We start from the raw sequence: 19,195 nt of genomic DNA, 5'->3' as shown, positions 1-19,195 counted from the left end.
TGGGCTATGATCCATCTTCAGGTCTTCCAACCAGGGCTACCAGTACCTACTTCAGTGGAGGTACTAGGGTTGTGAAGTGGACTCTGTGAGGGTCCTTGGTTGTGTTTTTATTTAGTGCACTGGTTTTGTATTGGTTGAACTCCAGCCAGGAGGTGCCACTTTCAAGAGCACATCAGCTATGGTCCTATAGGGAGGATGCAAACTTGCCCTACAGACAATCATTGTAGGTTAAGTATTCAGGTTTCTCAGAAAGTAGGCAGGGCCATAGGCCTACCAAGAGATTATGATCTTTGTCTTTGACTACCAGGGAGGATAGAGAAAGACCACCAGGTTGGGACAGGGATAGGTGTTTCTCAGCTCAGCCTCTCCTTGAGCGGGGCTTACTGCAGCTGCTGTGGGGATGGGGTATGGTTCCCAGTCCAATAGAGTTATATTCCAGGGGGATTATGGCTGCCTCTGCTGAGTCATACAGGTCACCAGGGAAGTGGGGGAAAGCCAGTAGTCACAGGCCTCACCCTACTCCTATGCAGCCCACAGTCCTAAAAGCTGGTCTCACTCCCACCATGCAGCCACAACAGCTTCAAGTCTATTCCCAGGCAGCTGGTGACCAGGGCTGAGAACTTGCCCGAGGCCATGAGCCTCCCTGTTGAAAAAGCAAGAAAACTCACAGTTTTTTGGCATCCCAGGGAGCCTGCAGGGGTAATCCAATTCCTTCAAAGTGATTGTGGATTCTCAGCTTTCCTGGTATGTTCCTGCATTTGTTCTTGGAGCAAACATTCATGATATGAGTCTTCACATGCTGCTCTGTCCATCCAAGTGGGAACTGCAAGCTAATCCTGCCTCTTATCCGTCATCTTAATCATAGTGAATTGCTTTGAATTTTTAATGTATTTAGTCTTCCCTGAAAAAGAATCCGCACGGTTCTAGGGAAAGATTCGTTATTAATATATTTTATTTAGATAATAAGAAAGCAGTAACAAATATACATTGAGTATTCATGATGAACAATGTACTGACATATAAAAATGAAGTTACAGTCTTCTCAGATGCATATTATTGTCAAGCAGAAGATAATTTTAATATTGAAAAGATCATAGATGTCACATAAACCAATAGGCTTCTTTGTCAAAATGATTTCTTTACAACATATTGAAGAGATAGTCATCCTTTTTTTTTTTTTTTTGCCACCATTGATGGGATTCATTTACTCTTGCATTCTCACATAGTGTGATAGAGCAAATTAAAATATGCATAATATTTATTGTATAATCAATGATGACAACAGCATGAATAGCACTAGAGTATTACCTCCAACTAATACTTGCTAGAATAACAGTTAAATTCCAACTAAACTGGGGAAAACAATAAGCTACTTATTGCATGTTGCAGACATCTGAGAAGTGTTTAAAAATTTAACTTTAACCCAAATTATTAATTATATTATAATGTTTCAACAGGTGGAAAAGTAAATAATACATAGTATAATCATTCAGAGGGGGGTGTAATAATTAGTGGCTTAGATACAATGAGAGACTAGAATTCCACATTGAGTAGAGAAGAAGGACGTGAAGCATTACCCAAAAAGCATTCCAATAAGAATGTGCATGATAGGTTGTGGCAACTGAACCTAATTATTAATTCATGGAAGCAAAGTCAGAGTTGTAAATTAGATTATTGAAGGTGTTGGGTGTTATATAAAATACTCGGCTCTCTTTTCTAAGTCAATCACTCCAAATCCTATTAGTCAGATTTTAATGACAGACAAGGAAACTTGTAACTGAAGAAATTTGTTAGAATATGAATTCTTAAGCAAGATTGCATGCATGAACTCAGACATTTGCTGTCAAATTTTGTACTTAAGTTTGTATGTACTTTCTGTGTGTAGAGAGAATGTATTAGACATGACTGATTAAGTTATGCTGTAATAAAATATGAACCCCAAACTTCAGTGATTGTAGACAAAATAGCTTTTTTCACTAGGCTACCATCCTATACGGGTAAGTGGGAGCCTCTGCTGCAAAGTCATACAAACTAACAGAGGCTGTGTAGTCTTATATTTGCATCATCTATAATACAAGAGCTAGTCTGTGACCATTTTGAAAGTGGAAGAGACTGAAGTATCAAAGTCTGTCTTTCTTTACTTAAAACTAGATGTAACACACAACTTATCCTCACATTTTTATTTACATAAACTAAGCATTTTGTTTTGTTCATGTGTGCTGGCAAGTAAACTCTTCCCTATGTCCAGGTGTAAAGGAAGAACCAAACTGGATGACTGCTAGTAATATCTCACAATTTATAAATCCATTCTTAAAAGTTCATGGCAAAGTTTATGACTAAAGAGTGGTTAGGACTATTTGCAGAAATACAATGTAGTAGTTTAGGCATAAGTGATGAGGATCTGTGATGACAGAAGGGGTAGAGAAATATGGAGGAACAAAGGGAAGAAAGAATAGAAACAACAAAGTAGGTTTTATTTCCAAGTGATTGTTTCAATTTTTACCCAGAAAGTTGGGAAATCATTAGGAATACTGTCGACATTTATAGTAGAGATTGATTGCTGTGGGTAAGTGGGGGCATAAATGGTTGATACTAGTTTGGGGAATTTGATTAAATTAGTGTAGTACAGTTGTTTGTGTTGGGTAGCAGTTGGACATTGACTGAAATAAAAAATAAAAAATCAGGAATAAAGTGTTAGGTTTGGAAGTAACTTACATTATAATTGGGCTTATTACAGTGAATAACCAAAGATGTATACCCATGTGTAAGAGATAAGAGGTGCATATGGAGCCAGGCAACAACATATTGAAAGACTTCAGAGGTCAAAATGAAGAATAAGATATTCTGACTATAGAGCAAAAGATCAGCTTTCCATTGCAAAAGTGTTGAGGTGGTCAACAATGGAGGATAATGACAAAAATGTGAAGAAAAGTAAATGGATAGTGTGTATTTGTGAGTATTTGCTGTTAAATATTACATACCTCTTTTTTTCTATTAACATATTTGCTCTTAATTAGGATGTTTCCACATTGGAAAGGTAATTTTTATTTTCTTTAAGGTTTTGAACCTGCAAGAGATTGTGATCAGAACAGGCAGGGAATAAAAATCCAGTGAATGGTGAGAAAATTGAGGTTAAAAAAAATCATACATTTCCAATGCATGGTAAAAGACTATCTCAAAATGATAAAGTTGTGGTTCTCTATTTAGTTACTTGTTATTGTTGTTGTTTCCAAGAAGATGATCTAAGACTTTAGATAACTTGGAAAAAACAGAAAGTGGTTAAGTAATTAAAGTTTTGAGATAATGGATGGGATTATATGAAGAATATTAAAATATAAGAAAAGGAGTGTATTAGCACATTTTCATGCTGTTATAAAAACTGCCCAAGACTGGATAGTTTATAAAGGAAAGAGGTTTAATTGGCTCACAGTTCAGCATGGTTAGGGAGACATAAGCAAGCTTACAATCATGTCAGAAGGTGAAGGGCAAGCAAGGCACCTTCTTCACAAGGCAGCAGGAAAGAGAAGTGCCAAGCAAAAAGGAAAGAGCCCCTTATAAAACCATGAGATAGATCTCTTGAGAACTCACTCATTATCATGAAAACAGAATGGGGGAAACTGCACCCATGACCAAATTACCTCTGCCTGGTCCCACCCTTGACATGTGGGGATTATCGGAACTAAATTTGAAGTGAGATTTGGGTGGGGAAACAGAGTCAAACCATATCAAGGAGTATTTAGTCTTTGAAGGAGGAAGGAATTCTTTCTCTGAAAAAATAAAAAAAGAAAGCGAAAGAAAAATAAAGCAATTTTAAATGCAAGAATTACAAAGGAATCAATCACAGGGTATTTAGAATTGTTTTTACCTGTGCAAATATTTCATCTATCTTTAAATTCCATCAGTTTATTCAATCATTTTAGAAAATCAGTTCAGTTTGGTAGAAACCTGTCTTTTCTGTAACGTTAGTTTTGTTGACTACGTTTATAGATTCTGTTATTTCCAGAAGTTGTGTTCTTATTACTTATACGTAAATTAAGAAGATATATATAATATGTATATATTTATATATATGTATATAATACTATTAATTTATTCCTTTTGAGTCTCTCCAAGTTCTTCATGGAAACAATGAACAGAGCCTCATGAGAAAGTACCCACATAGAAGGCAGGTAGAAGGTCAATTTCTCTGGTAACATACCTGAAGGATATATTATTTTCAATTTTAATGTAGCATTACTCAATATTTTACTTATTTTTCCCACAGAAAATCCTGTGTTCAAGTTCTTTAAATTCTTTGAAATAGTTTTCTTGGCCCAAAATACTTAGTGACATAATCATCATTTTCATTGGGATGGACAAGGATGATTTTCTGTCTTAGACCAAATGACATATAACAAATGAAGCATTCAATGCATGTAATAGAACCTACTCCCAACATGCACATACATTCTATAAAGCTGTCTGATTGAATATTTAAGAAGCTTACAGAAATAAAAAGAAAAATATTTTGCCTACATTTAATTTTTCAAATACAATAAAGTGTGGAACTTGACATTTCAGTAATAATTGTGAAAATTTGGGGAGAGAGTTTGAACACAGCTACAAAATGGAGAGAATCCATTGATATCACTTACTGAGGATTTTGTTGATTTATTTATTCATTTGACAAATAATTATTGACTCCTTATTTTGTCCAGCTAAAAGGTAGGCTATTGGTCTTGGGGTAATAAACTAAATAATTTAGTGTTTAAGTGTTAAAATGAAGATGCTTAATACTTTCCATGAAAATTTTATAAAGCAGCACTACCTAGCCATGAAAAAATAAGCTAAATTATAGAAAGAAAAAGATGACACTTGAGCAGACTTGGCCAAAAGTTACCTTGGTGGACGGAATATTTGACAAGCTAATGACAGGAGTGAAAATGAAAAGAAAAAGGCATCCCAGGAAAGAGGAGTGTTTAAGACCTCGAGTGGTGTGTGAATGTGCTGAATTTGGGAACCGGTGGGAGAGGTCAAGATAGCTGAAAATGACAGTATATAGTAGATATCCTAGGAAATTAGGCTGAAAGACTATACAGAAGCTATATTATAAAGTTCACATGTTGCATGCTGAGTTTAAAAGATAGCAAAAGGAGAAATAGTTTTCTGGAAGAAACATCTAAGAATTGGCCCAAAAATGTATGTAGGTAACTAAGCACAACATAATCCCACCGTAATGTTCACAGAGTGTCTATATCATCAACACTTGTCAAATAAACTAGTAGTAGCCAATTACAAATCCATCTGTGAAATAAAACTCTCTATACAACTCATTGTTAATTTATGACATATTTGCTTTTCATAATACTTGTTGTAAATTACACTGAGGCAGAAACTGTTCCTACAAAATCCTGTCTTTCAATGTTCATATCAGAGAACTTTGAATATTATACAATCTGCTCATTGGTTTATCGTAATAAAAGATTAATTTCGAGGAAGTTTTAAATGATGTCCCATTCAATTTCAAAGTTTATGGACTACCTGAGAGCCATACGCTCCTAAATGTCTTCTCTGCCATCAAGACCTTTACCGAATCTCTGTTTTTCTCACTCTCCATTCTCTTCTTCCACATCTTCCTTCTAACCCACTCCACTTCAGGAAGTCCCCAGAAACCCTCCCTATGCACCATCCCACGTTGTTTGTTTGGTTGTGTATTTTGATTTTCTTTTCCTCACTACCTGTCTCTCTCAGGTAGTGAGAAAGCCCTTCAAGCCAAGGTGAACGGAGACTAAGGACTAAAAGTCACGTGGGAATAAGTGTAACTATTTCCATCATATTATGGGTGAAAACGGCCCCTGTGGATAACATTGTAATATAATGATCATTTGTAAATTGCTTCACTAGATATCTTTATTCCAAATTATAATAAAATCAGTTACAACTAACATTTGAAAACTTAAAGTTTTTTTTTTTTTTTAAGTTTGGATTTGCCAGTATTTTATTTACTTGACTACGTTTTCTCCCTGAAACATTTGTCAGCCTGCAACCTCTTCATATAGGTTGTCGCAGATAAGAATTCTATAAATTGTTAATTAAGTGAGAACTTTCAGATGTCAAGAATAAATTGGGGAATAGAATGCCAAACGATTATTCTAGTCACCTGGAAAAACAACTATTCGAAGCCATGAGATGGAAACATTTGTGTATATGCAGGGCCTTCTACTTGCTTACTGACGTTTTCAGTAACAACACTGAATATTGTTTTTAGTTCTGGGTCTAAGAAGTCGCAGTTATTGAATCATTTAACATTTCTAATTGACTACAGATGGTTAAGTGGAAAAGGCATTCACAAATGGACACCTGTGTAGTTGTTTATCTTGAATATTGCTAGCATGCAAACCTAAAAATTTCAACCCCTATCTTATACCATTTCTTAAAAAGAGACTAGGTGTTCAAAATCTCCCTTCTCAAGGAGAATAGACATCCCCATGATAGAATGTGCACACTATTTTACATTTATTTCATGAAAGCCAAATATTACAATTGCAGGCATAGTAGAGACATGCAGTCGGTTTGGTTTTAGATCACCATAAGAAAGCAAATATCACAAGAAAGTCAATCAAACACATTTCTTCATTTTCCAGGACATATAAAAGTTATGTTTAAATTCTACTATATTTAGTGCGCAATAGCATTATGTGTCAAAAAAAAGGTGGGTACATTAATTTAAAATGGATTATTGATGAAAAATAATGGTAAATATCATCTGCGCCTTGACACCTTTTAGAGTTTTTGCTGGGGTAGGGTCATGTCCCTATGGGATTCTATTACTCCCTATATCGCGGGGGGTACCTCACTCCCCTGTGATGTGGATCGTAAGAGCCAGGAGGGGAGAAGGGGTGGCTATTACTCCCCATATCGCCCGGGGTGTCTCACTCTCCTGCGTTCTGTGTCCGTTATTACCATCCTCTTTTTTTCTGATATCAATAACAAGTTCACAGGGTGTGTGTACACAGCCTGCGATATGAAAACTAATAGCATCCTCTGCACCTCCGCAGATTAGGAACCATATCACACCATGGGTGTCCACTTTTTGCGAGATTTGGGATAATGTCATCCTTGGTTTCCCTGAATATTTGGGGAAATATCACAGGGTGGGTGTCCACCCACTACCCTGTTGGGAGGCACATCCTCCGTTAGCTGCTGGAAATTAGGAGCTATATCACAGATGCGGTATAGAGCCACTGTCATATCTAAAGTGCTATCATGCTCTCCCCCACTAGTTGTGAGGAACAATATCACAGGGGGGTGTATACCTTCTGCCGTATTGGTAGTAATATCATCATCTCTTCCTTTAGATGATAGGAACAAGATCACAGAGCGGGTGTACACCCCGTGTATTTTGGAAGCAATGTCATTCACTCTTCTTCTTGATTTTACGATTCATATCACACGCGGGGTGTACACCCCTTGCTATATTGGGAGTAATATCACCTGTCCCCATGTGATTATTAAGGACAAAATCACAGGGTGGTGTACACGTCCTCCGTTATAGGGAGTAATATCATCCACTCACCCCCTGGATATCAGGAACCACATCACAGAAGAGTTGTACATGCCCTTCGATATCGTCAGCAGTATCATCATCCTCTTCGCACCTGGATATTAGGAACAATACCACGGGGGGTCGGGGGTGTACATCCACTGTGAGATCCAGAGTAATATCAGCCTCTTTCCCGCTGGATATTAGGAACTATATCAAAGGTGTGTGCGCACCTTCTGTGATATTAGGAGTAATATCAGCCTCTACCCCGCTGCCTGCTAGCAACAATATACTGGGGGCGGGGGGGTTACACCCCCTGCGATATTGAGAGTAATATTATTCTCTTTTCTCTCTACCTTAGGAACTGTATCACAGGGGTCTTTACACCTTCTGCGATATTGGGATCAATGTTATCCTCTCCCACCTTCGAATATCAAAAAGAATATTACAGCAGGGTGTACACCCCCTGCGATATGGCCAGTAATGGCATCATCTCTACCTTTGGATACTAGGAACAACATCACAGAGAGTGTGTACACCCCCTGCGATATTGGGCATAATGTTATCCTCTCTTCCCCTGGATATGAGAAACAATGTCCCTGGTGGGGGGAAGTGGAGTACCTTAAGAACAGTATCACTGGGTGGGTGTACACCCGCTGCGATATTGGGTGTGGTATCATCCTCCCTTCCCTAGGATACTCAGAACAATATCACAGGAGGGCTGTACAGCCCCTGCGATATTGGGAGTAACATCATCCTCTCCCCCCTCGACATAAGGAACAATAACCCAGGGTGGGTGTACATCCCCTGCGATATTGGGCGTAATGTCATCGTCTCTCAACGTGGATATTGGGAATAATGTCACAGGGGGGTGTACACCTTCTTCGATATTGGGAGTAGTATCATCCTCTCCCCTCGGCATTGTGAGTAAAATGTCGAAGGGGTCTTAGAACTCGTGCGATATGGGCAGTAATATCATCCTCTCCCCACCTAGGTATTGGGAACTATATCACAGGTGGCTGTACACTTCTCATGATATTGGGAGTAATATCATCCTCTCCCATCATGGATATTAAGAACAATATTACCAGGGAATCCCCCGCCCTGCAATATTGAGAGTAATATTATGCTCTCCCCTTCGAGATATTAGGAACAACATCGCAGGAGGTGTGTACAACCCCTGCGATATTGGGGGTAATATCATCCTCTCCCCGTGAATGTAAGAAACAATATCACAGGAGGATGCATACTGCCTGAGATATTGGGAGTAACATCATTTCCTCCCCCTCTGGATATTCGGAACAATATCACAGTAGGTGTGTACACACCCTGCGATATTGCCACTGGTATCATCCTTTCCCTCCCAAGATATAAGGAACAATGTCACAAGGGGGTGTACATACACGCCCCTGTGGTATTGGGGGTAATATCTTCCTCTCACCCGCTGGCTATTAGGAACAATGTCGCAGAAGGGGTGTATACCCCCTGCTATATTGAGACTAATATCATCCTCTCGCCCCTTGGATATTAGGAACAATATTACAGGGGTGGTGCACACCCCCTGCGACATTGGAAGAAATAGCATCCTCTCCACCTTTGGATGTTAGGGACAATATCACGGGGGAGGTCTGCACCCCTGTGATATTGTGAGTAATATCCTCTCCCCCTGATATCAGGAACAGTTATATTAATTATTAGTATTAATAAATATAAGCACAATTAATACTAATCATCGATATTAATTACCATAAAGAGAGTAAAAGTTAATACAGATTAAAATATTGACAATTGCTATTAATAATTAGCAGTAATATCACTATTAATAATAGAATAATCATATCTGTTATTCATGTCTCTTAATTAAATCAATAAGTGACATTGGTAATAAAATAATAATTAATATTAAGATTAATAACTAATATTATTGACAAACGACATGAATAGTAATAATTCAACCATGCATAAGCATATATTTATAATATTTATTAAAAATTAATAACATTATACTATTAATTAATATTAGCATTGATAATTATTAATAAAACTGATGTTTGGTAATTAATAATATTATTACTCCTAATACCGCAAGGGGTCTACACCTACCTGTGATATTGTTCCTAATATCCAGGGATGGAGAGCATGATATTAGTTTTAATATCACAGTAGGTGTACACTCACCCTGGGACATTGATCCTAATATCCAGGGGCTAGAGTATGACATGACTCCCAACATAGCAATGAATGGACAGCCACCCGGTGATATTGCTCCTAATATTCACGGAAGAAGCCTATGATATTATGCCCAATATCGCAGGGAGTGTACACCTCTTCTGTGATATTGTTCCTAGTATCCGGAGGGGGAGAGGATGATAACAATTCCAGTATCACAGGCTGTGTTCACCCACCCTGTGATATTGTTATTAATATCTTGGAAGGGAGAGGATGATATTAGTCCCCATAGAGCAGGAGGTGCACACCCAACCCTGGGATATTGTTCCTAATATCCATGGAGGGGAGAGGCTGATATTACTCCCAATATGCCAGGGGGTGTACATCCACCCTGTGATATTGATCTTAATATTCAAAGGCCGAGAGGTTGATATTACTTGAAATATCGCAGAAAGTGTACACCCCTGTGTGATACTGTTCCTGATATCCAGAAGGGGAGAAGATGATATTACTCCCCATATCGCAGGAAGTGAACACCCATTCTGTGATAGCTTTCCGAATATGAAGGGGGAGAGAGGATAATATTATTCCCAATATTGCAGAAAGTGTGCACCCCCCCACCCCATTGATATTGTCCTTAATACTCCAAGCCAGAGAAGATGATACTACTCCCAGTATTGCAGAAAGTATACACCCCCCAGTGATAGAGTTCCCATGATCCAGGAGGGAAGAGGATGATATTACTTTCAAGATCGCAGGGGGTGTACACGCCCCCAGTGATACTGTTTCTAATTTCCACGTGGAAGAGGATGATATTACTCCCAATATCGCAGGGGTCATAAACACTCCTTTGATATTGTTCCCAATATCCAGGGGAGGGGAGAGGATGACATTCCTCCCTATGTTGCAGAGGGTGTACACCAGTCTTTGATGTTGTTCGCAATCTCTAGAGGGGGAGATGATAGTATTCACAAAATCGTAAACACGCTATGTGTTCACCATGGATCCCAATAGCCAGGGAGGGATATTACTCCCCTTATCGTGGGGGGTGTCCACTCCACAAGTCATATAGTTTCTTATATCTAGGGAGGAGAGGATGATATTGCTACCAATATTGAAGAAGTGTACACGCCCCCTGTGATATGGTTCCTAATACCCACGTTGGGAGAGGATGATATTACTCTCAATATCACAGGGGCTGTACACACCGCCTGCGATATTTTTCCTACAATCCGGAATAAGAGAGAACGATATTACTCCCAACAGTGCAGGGAGTGTACACCCCCCACCATATGATGCTGCTCTCAATAGCTAAAGGAAGAGAAGATAATATTATTCTTTGTAGTGCAGGGGGTGTACACACACCTGTGATATTGTTCCTAATATCCAGGGAGGGAGAGCATGATATTACCCCCAGTCTTGCCATGGGTGTACACCCACTTTGTGATATTGCTCCTAATATCCAGGGGGTAGAGTATGACATTACTCCCAATTTAACAGTGGGTGTACATCCACCCGGGGATATTGCTCCTAATATTCGGGGAAGGCAAAAGTGATATTACTCCCAATATCACAGAGAGTGTACAGCCCTTCTGTGATATTGTTCCTAATATCCGGTGGGGGAGAGATGATATTACATTCAATATCGCAGGCTGTATACACCCACCCTGTGATATTGTTCCTAAAATCCAGGAAGAGAGAGGACAGTATAACTTATAGTCGGAGGTGTTCACCCACGCTGGGATTTTGTTCCTAGTATCAAGGAGGTGAGAGCGTAATATTACTCCCAATATGGCAGGGGGTGTACATCCTCCCTGAGATATAGTTCTTGCCATTCAAAACAGGAGAGGATGGCATGACTCCAGATATCGAAGAAAGTGTAAACCCCCGTGTGATATTGTTTCTAATATCCAGAAAGGGAGAAGAGGATATTAATCTCCTTTTCTCAGGAGGTGTACACTCACTCTGATATTTTTCCAAATATACAGGGGGGAAAGAGGATAATAATATTCCCAGTATCGCAAGGGTTGTACATCCCCATGTGAGATGGTCCTTAATAATATTGCAAGGTGGAGGGGAGGATATTACTACATATATCGCAGAAAGTGTACACCCCCCCAGGGATATTGTTGCCATGATCCTGGAGGGAAGAGGATGATATTATTTTAAATATCACAGAAGGTGTATACGCCCCCAGTGATACTGTTTCTAATTTCAGCGTGGGAGAGGAGGACATGATACCCAATATCACAGGGAGTAGAAACACTCCTGTGATACTGTTCTTAATATTTAGGGAGGAAGAGGATGATATTACTGCCAACGCACACGGGTGTACACATTCTGTACACCGAGGGTGTACACGTGTCTGTGAAATAGCTCATAATTTCCAGAGGGAGAGATGTTATTACTCACAATATCGTAAACAGGCTGTGAGTCCACCATAGATCGTAACAGCCAGGTGGGGAGAAGGGGTGGCTCTTACTCCCCACCTCTCGGGTGGTGTCTCATCCCCCTGCGATGTAGATCGTAAGAGCTGGGGGAGAGTGTGGGGTGCTATTACTCCCCATATCGGGTATATGGGAATATTAGCCTTTCAATAATGCCTGTGCTAAATCAGAGATTTTAAATGAGGCCTTTCTGTATGACTATCAATCATTTAAATCAGATCATGGTAAGTAACTTAAGGGTTTGGGGAATGTTTTCAATACTATCAGTGATTTAATTTTCTATAATGTTCAGCAAAGATAACATAAAGTTGAAGAAGACATAGAAGTATTCACTCCCTAATTTCTTCTGTATGTTTTTCCACTTTTAAAATGGAGGCCTACTCATTCCTGATGAGTAGGATGATGATGGAAATGATGGTGAAGCTGATGATGGCAAGGAGATAAAGGATACCTCGGAAGAAATGAGGCCGAACCTTGTAGTTCTTAGAATTTTGAGTTTAGGTTATTTTGTTTTGTTTTGTATATGTTCTACCAAAGCCAGAACAAGATACTTTATATAGTGAAAGCAGCAAAAACTCATATTTAATAAGCATTTAATATGAACAGCAGGTGTTGAGTGCTCTACAGGCATTATCTCATGTATTGCCTCATAAGTAGAGTGTTTTTATTCTCATTTTTTTGACAAGAAAGTTGGCTGGCAGAGAGGTTAAGTAACCCACCCAAGTCAATAAGATGATTACTGACCTGAGCCAAGATTCGGACCTAAGCATTGTGCAATACATTATCTCACTTAATCTTGAGGATCACCTCTGATTGTTGTACTCTGTTCACCTGAAATGTGAACTGAAGTTTCAAAATACTAAATAACCATAAATTTTTTTCCATTAAAAAGGGTTTGAGCTTTACTTTAAGAAACAGAAAGAACTTGCAGTTTCCAAATACTATGTTGTGAAGTCTATTTAAAAAAAAGAAAAAAATAGATAAATTTACTCACCCTAGCCTTAGAAAAATGCTTTCATTGTAACTCACTTCGTCAGACTTTCTGAGTCTTAATCTTGTAAGATGTGGAGACAATTCAAATTAATATAATTTATCAAAGTTAGAGTGTGAGGTCAGGCAGAGAAAAACCCCACAGCTAAATAATAATATAATAAAAGATTATGTAATAACATGATAATACAATAAAAGAATAATCAAGTAATTTTTTTATCTTAAAAATGGACATTTAGGAAGCTGCAATTAGAGTTCTGCTTTTTCTCTGGGAAATCATTTTTATATATTTTAAGCTGGAAAATATTGATAATCTCACAGTTCATGCACAATTTGAATACCGAATTCCTACCTCAACAAGAAATTTTTCATAAATGTCTGTAGTCAAAGAAGCAATCTACCTTTTGCAGACTTTTAAATGTTCTGAAAGAGAACACAGCTTGTCATATTCATTCATCTTAGTAAATGTATTTTGTTATAGGCTCAGTGAAAGGTGAGTCCCATTCTTCTCTCTCCTATTCTTGATATTTTTGATCAGACTCCATAGATCAATGGGAAACTATTTATTTTTACTTTTTCTTCTTTAGGATGATGGAAGACATTAAAAAATTATAAAATATAGAGACTTACTTATTCCAGTGTGTTCGCTTTCAAGTTTCAGTTGATGCAGTGTTCATTTTTAGTACGCTATGGTGTCTTAATTGCTAGTATTTATCATGGGTTAATTTACTTATGTATAATTGTTTTTTCCTCACTTTTATCCTGTACAAAGAGAGTGTGCCAAAAAAATCCATCAAGAATCTGGAAATTTATTGAATCCAAATGGGGTTATGCTTTGGCAATTGCTGTTTACAAATAAATAAATAAATAAATAAAAAAGCAGAAATCATGGATGTCAATGATGTTACCATTGACATAAAGACAATTTTCATTGTGCTGTGTTTTAGTATCAAGGTAGAGAAAAGCATATCACATCAGTAGCTCTCCAACTGTTAGTTCAAAACCAATACACTGAAAGATGTTATAGTTTAACTTTTAACTAGATTTAGAATTAAATTAGAAAAATTTGAACTTAAGACCCTTTCCTTTCCAAATTACATAGTTTTAATGACTATTTAACTTTTAATTAAGGGTTCAAGCAATTTATTCCCAATAAGTATTGTGACTATTAAGATTAATCATAACTCGTAATAGCTTTTAAATTAACAGGTCTTTTGTTTAACAAATCTTTGTGGAGTAGGGTAAAAAATAATTACATTTTATTTCTCTTAAATGTAATGTGTTAGTAATTACAAATTCTAATTTTCTATGTGAAATAAATACTCTAAATATAAAGGGACATTAGCAAAGACTGCATTTTGTAATTTAAACTGAAGTCACAGGATATACCTATTCATTTGTTAATTTTTCCTTAAACCTTCTGATCATACTTTCTTGTGATTTTTTTGAAGATAATAGAATTTCCCTAACAAAAATACCCTTCAGGATATGTTCAAGACTTGTAAAACTCTGAAATAAAGTAAATTAAGGTTGAAAAGTGCAAATAATGCTCTCCCCAAAAGTACAGATGTGGACAGGGACACAGTATATTTCCATACAATGATCTGGAAGCACCCTCTACACACTTTAGAAGCTAATTTATTGATCAAAGTGCCTAAACATATTTTGAAATAGGAAAACTACGTGGGTTATAGGCTGGTATCATATCCTATCACTAGAAAAGATATTGAAGTTTCTAAGCATAGCTTACCATTAAGTTGCTAATCAGAAGTTCAGTATATCAGATCAATGCATTATGAACAAAATTTTACTAAAATGTCCACTTATTAAGCTCACTAAAAGAACAAAGACAATTTCTTTCCTCAAATACTAAAAGCAACATTATAAACAAAGGCATGAAATTAACCTTGTAGGTCTTAACTATTTCTTATAATTATAATTCAAGTCATATATAAAATTTTATGTGTATCTGATATGAAAAAGGCCAAAATTAAAACACATGCATTCTGAAATTTAATAAATAGATGAGATAACTAATTGACTGCTTTAGATAGCAATGAAATAGTATGCAGAATTTCTGATTAAAACATTTAAAGTGATCAAATTAATTCTCTAGGTTCTTTAAAATTTTTTGGTCAAATTAGAATGCATTTTTAAAGTAGCAAAAAAATGTTCTATATATCATACTTGAAAAATTATTCAAAAGTTTTGTTTCATTTTTAAATTGGTACAAATGGCAAAGCTATTTCATTTCTGTAGATTCACAATCAGTCATAAATATGAGTCACAATGCTTTTTCTTAACTTTTGGGAGAAACCATTTAAGTAAAAAAATAGACTCAGTAAAAATAAAATTCTTGTCAACGTATGGCTTACGGACTCACCCTCCATCTTCTCAACATTTCTGCCTTTATTGGCAATAAAAGAAGAAAGTTTAAATATAAAAGCATGAAATACTATAGATAGGCCTATTTTGGAAGATTCTAATATAACTGCTTCAACTGTTTAAAACATGCATTTCTCTTAATGTTTCTTGCAACAAGGCCACCCTACTATATCAACTTATTCAGATAATTCATTAAATCCAGTGGGGAATAAAATTAGGTAGATCAGGCTTTTACCACAAAAAAGAAAGAGCTTGTTGCCTAAGTTTACCTTTAATATCTTACCTTTTTTTTTTTTTTAGCGTAATGGCAATAGAATATACGATTAAATATGAAAACACTTGGATATAAAACAGTAAAACATATGTTGTAAAATATTTAATTATCATTCTAGAAATACTTGAGGAATTATGATATGATATAAGTGACTTAGAGATAATGTCAGAAAAATAAGTTAAAAACTTTAGGTAGGTTATAGGTAAAACAGATTCCTAGCCTGGTATATGACGTTCCATTAGAGTATAAATTAAAGATAGAGGGCAATAAAATATGATTTCCTTCTGCTTTCTTTTTTTTCTGTTTAGCCTTGTAAAATCTACACAAATTTACCTTCTGAAGTTACTTGCATTTGAATATTTTATATTAATAGATATATCACTAATCAGTTTTAAAAGATGACTGTTTGCATGTGGAAGAAGGAATGGCGAATACACTCATGATGAAAAATTAAAGATATCTAAAAATTCTTTGCTACTTCTCTTATTTGGGTAGCAAATGGTAGTACAATTCCCCTCTCCTGGAATCTGGGATGCATTTAGTGACTTTTTAGATTATTAGAATGTAATGCAGACTAGGTAATAGGAACTTCTGCAGCTTCGACCCAGGGCTCATGGAACAGTCTCCCTTTGAAAACCAATATGGACCAAAAAAAAAAAAAAAAAAGCCAAGTACACTCTGAGACCTTAGTGTATAGGCCAGAGGACTGTTTCAAATCTACTACCAAGCCCACAAAGCTTTCCTCTTTTATAATATCAGAGCTTTTTCCACCTTGGCCTTTCATTTGATTCTTATGGTTTATATTTCTCTGTTAAAATTTCCCATCTATTTATGCATGTTACCTATCTTTTTCATTAGATCCTTTAAAATATTAAATACAGATATTTTAACATCATTATTGGAAAGTAGGTTATGGGTAATCTCTGAGTCAGATCCTTTTGATTGTGTTGTTTCTGGACAATGTGTTGGGGTTTTTTCCCCCTTATGTTGTTACATATATTAAAATAATATAAATTATCATTTTAAAAATTAAATACTGGATGTCATGTGTGAAACAGTAAATGCTGAGGCCAATAGTATTTACGTCTTGAAATGAACATGCCTCTTCTCTCAGGACATTAAAGTATGAGTTGGGATAGTCAAGGCAAGGAATGAGGTTTAAGTTTTGTTTTTACTTTGACTATGGTTAATGTCAGTGACCCAGTCTTCAAATTCCTCCAGGAGTGGCCTGCCGTTTTATGCTCAAGGTGGGGACTTTAGTCTCAGAGTTTTTTTTTCTCAGTGTTAGTTCTTCATCAACAACTTTTAACATTTTCTCCCCATCCTCCAACTCTCATCCTGTGCTTCTGCCTTTTCTCATCCTTAGACTTCTCTGTTAGGCTCATGATGGGTCAGGAACGTTCTTTGTTCTAGTCCAGCCTCAGTCTTAAACAGGCTCTTTGAATCTGAGACAAAATTATGTGAACTTTCTCGGTATTTTTGCCCTTTCCTATGGCAGTCAAACTTTGCTTATATTCGTAGTTGGTCTTAGGAGTTTCCTTTCCTTCCTTCAGTGGAATGAGTCCTACGCATGGTAGCAATAGAATATCTTGGGCCCAAGATGGTTTTCTATGTCCCTTCAGTAATAGAGGGGTTCATTAGTTTTTTTCTACCCTTCTTCTAGCCACAAATGTCTTTTCCTATACTTGGGAGCAGCTATGCTGTCTCTGCATTGTGGCTTAAGTCTTCTGCTTCCTATAAGAGAAAGGTCCAGAGAAATGAGCGCTATTATGTGCCTGTGACCCCGCAATCACTGATCATGTACTAAATTTCGTCATTACTGACAGAGCTTTTTTTCCGTCTTCTCTTCTTCTTCCAATCTCTCTTTTCTCTTCTTCTGTTGTCTTCTTTTTTTGTTTGTTTGTTTGCTTGTTTGTTTGGTTTTTGTAAGAACCCAGTGAAGGTATGTAGGAAAAAGCTAAAACAGTATCATTTTCACTTAGGTCTGTGGCCCCAAACTATTAAAAAATGACATGCTATCCCATATTTGGCCTTTGGTCATGCATTAAAATTTACCTGATTTATTTATATCCACTGAAATGGTGGCCTGTGCCTCTTCTTCCAATGTTCTACCACAGGAGATACAATCTGTGTGCCCTGACTCTCCTTGTACTTTTCTCTGCTTGGAATTCATGTTCCTTGGTTGCCTCATGCCTTCAGTTTTCTGATGGGTTCAAGGAAAGTTATAATCTGACTTTTTCTCATTGCTACTGTAAAAGCAACATTATTTAAAGCTTTTTACATCTTAAGTACAAATGGAAGTCCAGCTGATTTGTTATTATAGTTGTTTGTGCAAAATAATTCTGAAACTTTTCATGAAATATAATAGGATCAAGCAAATATCTAAAAGTATGATGTTGCTGGAGCCAGAGTTCTTACTGTGAAGCAAGAGGGAAAGCAAGAAATAACTGTCTAGAAACAGAATCAGGGCTCATTGCTCAACAGTTTTCTAGATGGATACAAATTAGCAGAGAAGAAATATTTTGACAGTCCTTCCAATGCCTGAAATTAATCCCCTTCACAATGCTATAGAATTCTATAATATTTAACAATGAGACTTGCTGAAAGTAAAAATACTATTATAATATTTATAACCAAATAAGCCACTCTTCTTACCAGTTTCTAAATGTGTCCTTGAACACCAAAAATAAATGATATAACCAATCAAAGCAAATAATTATAAGATAAAAATATTTTATAGAATAAAAGAGTAAATTATTTCTAGTATTTGCTATGCTGAATATTGTAAATGGATATTCACTTGTATAACCATTTCTACTGATAAAACAAGCAACATGTTCATTTCATATCTATATTATTTTTGGTAAAATACGTCTCTTCTTTAGGTTTGCTATGAAGAAAGCCATCATTCAATCATCAAAACACATTTATGAAGATGAAGTGAAACTGGCAAAGAGAAAACTGAATGTCCCCAAATAAAACCTGTATATCTGGATAATTATGTTTCTGTGAACCATTTTTGAGAAGTTTGTACATTTCAAGGTTTCATTTTGGAACTGAAATGAAAATGAAAGAATCTGTTCTTATAAGATTTACAGAAATTCTACTGACTCAAGTGATCTCGAGAGCTGATACAAGTACCTGAACTTTTTCACTTTTTCATAAAGCCTCTTCTGTCTCCGTTACTTTGCCAGTCATCTAGCTTGTAACTGTTATGTCTGACTTCATTCTTGATTTCTCCCACCTGATTTCTTTCTTTCTTTTTTTTAAAGTCCACTTTATTTATCTTTCTAATCACACTCCTCTCCTTTCTCCCGGAGGTAATCATAATCTGACTTTTATGATCATCATTCTCACTTTTTCTTTTCTTTTTTTTTTTGTCATTATACTTTTAAGTTCTGGGGTACA

The 19,195-nt window shown here is 36.5% G+C and overlaps 1 long non-coding RNA gene across 1 annotated transcript; it reads left to right on the top strand.

Annotated features, from left to right (window-relative positions):
- Positions 1 to 2,742: 2,742 nt before the first annotated feature.
- LOC117099342 lies at positions 2,743 to 18,782 on the top strand. The gene is made up of 2 exons (XR_004443775.1): positions 2,743 to 2,952; positions 18,673 to 18,782. It is a non-coding gene; the product is annotated as an uncharacterized LOC117099342 (long non-coding RNA).
- Positions 18,783 to 19,195: the final 413 nt, after the last annotated feature.

The sequence above is a fragment of the Trachypithecus francoisi genome, unplaced genomic scaffold (genome assembly GCF_009764315.1).
Source record: "Trachypithecus francoisi isolate TF-2019V2 unplaced genomic scaffold, Tfra_2.0 Lachesis_group16, whole genome shotgun sequence".
Classification (NCBI taxonomy): Eukaryota; Metazoa; Chordata; class Mammalia; order Primates; family Cercopithecidae; genus Trachypithecus; species Trachypithecus francoisi.
The sequence above is the reverse complement of the archived record's forward strand: the minus strand, read 5'-3'. Positions and strand labels throughout refer to the sequence as shown.